Below are 1659 nucleotides of genomic sequence, written 5' to 3'. Positions count from 1 at the left end.
TTCACTGACTTCCACAATGTTTTCTCTTCATTTCTTTGAGTTCCTGAAAGCCAACAAGTTGCACTTTGGAATGACCTTATTATTGTATCATGTTTGTTTTACAGAATGAAATGTCTGAATGGGTGCTCAGCCAAGACTGGTGATTCCATACTTTTTGTCAGGGATTGGACAYCACGCTGCTCTGGTGTGTCTCCATACATTAATATGTCATCCATAAACATTTCTACCCCTTCAAGGTCGTTCAGAGTCTCAGTCATTTTGCGTTGGAGAATTTCCGGGGCACTTGTTATTCCAAWTGGGAGTCTTTTGAAAGCATATCTCCCAAAGGGTGTTATGAAGGTGGTTAACTTTCTGTTTTCAGAGTGGAGTGGAATTTGCCAAAACCCAGATGCTGCATGATGAAAAAGTTGTTGCTCCCCTTAGTTTAGCTGTGATTTCCTCTGTAGTTGGAAGAACATATCTCTCTCTTTTTACCACTTCATTTGGCTTCTTCAAATCCACACAGATGTGAACTCTCCCATCCTTCCTGGGAACTGGCATTATCGGCGCACACCAGTCCATAGGCTCAGTCACAGGTTCTACGATGTCGTTCTCCTCCATTCGCTTTAGTTCCTTCTTATTTATGTCATAAATAAGAGAACCGACCTGGACTTCACCATCCTCTTTGTCGAGTTTTTGTCGCCAGTCGAAAACGCTGAAAATGTTGTTTTGGTCGGCCCATTCATTAGGTCGATCAAAGCTGAAACTGTCCGGGGGGTTAAATTTGGCCATCCTTGTGATGCAATGAGTTCGTCACCATGKAAATGTTACGGGTCCGGTCTAGGGTCTTACCCACAGCAGAAGAATTTTTCCTGAATAAACAGGAGAAATGATGAGACGAGAGACAGTGGAGTTCGACCGATGCAGCCTCGCTTCATACTGTGTTTAATAACAAAGTTTTATTCAAAAATACATTWCCTTTCACACTTTTTAGTCTGTATTTTAAACCAAAAACCAAAAGTCATGCTCAATAACTTTTCACTGTTTGCATTGTCAGTACATCATCAGGTCTATTTCAGTATGTAAAGTCTTTAACTATAACACACGTTTTACTACCAGAAAATAGTGTTTCCACTTGTATGTAAATCTGTGGCTTTCCACACTGTAAGTTTATTTTGTTACTTAAGTATCAACTGGAATAATATGTCCATTTACTGCTGCTTGGTCTGCTAATCAATCCTTTTACATGTTTTTCACAACAATAAAGTAACCTTAAACATTYCAAATAAAATGTCTACATTAACACCACAAGAACAATTTTGTGTTAAAACTGTCATGCTGTTCAAATTTATAACAATGTCTGGGATTCTTTACTCTTTGAGCTTAGAATTCAAATAAGTGGAGTGCCRCCATCACACCACCTCGTGTTCATCTTGTGGCAACGAACACAGCCTRAACAATCTRCTTACTTGGTTTACCTTTAATAAAACTACCAAARCATCAGCTTTACAGCATCAGAATAATATAGTCCTGTTGTATGTGTTTTAAATATTACTGCCTGAATAAACAGGAGAAATGATGAGACGAGAGACAGTGGACTTCGACCTATAGATAGTTCTCATGTGACGTAACATTTGTTGGCGGGACCTACTCATCGCCATCTTTCAAGTGGCATAAGTC

This window comes from Austrofundulus limnaeus, unplaced genomic scaffold (genome assembly GCF_001266775.1).
Source record: "Austrofundulus limnaeus strain Quisiro unplaced genomic scaffold, Austrofundulus_limnaeus-1.0 Scaffold168, whole genome shotgun sequence".
Taxonomy (NCBI): domain Eukaryota; kingdom Metazoa; phylum Chordata; class Actinopteri; order Cyprinodontiformes; family Rivulidae; genus Austrofundulus; species Austrofundulus limnaeus.
Note: the sequence above shows the minus strand (reverse complement) of the source record.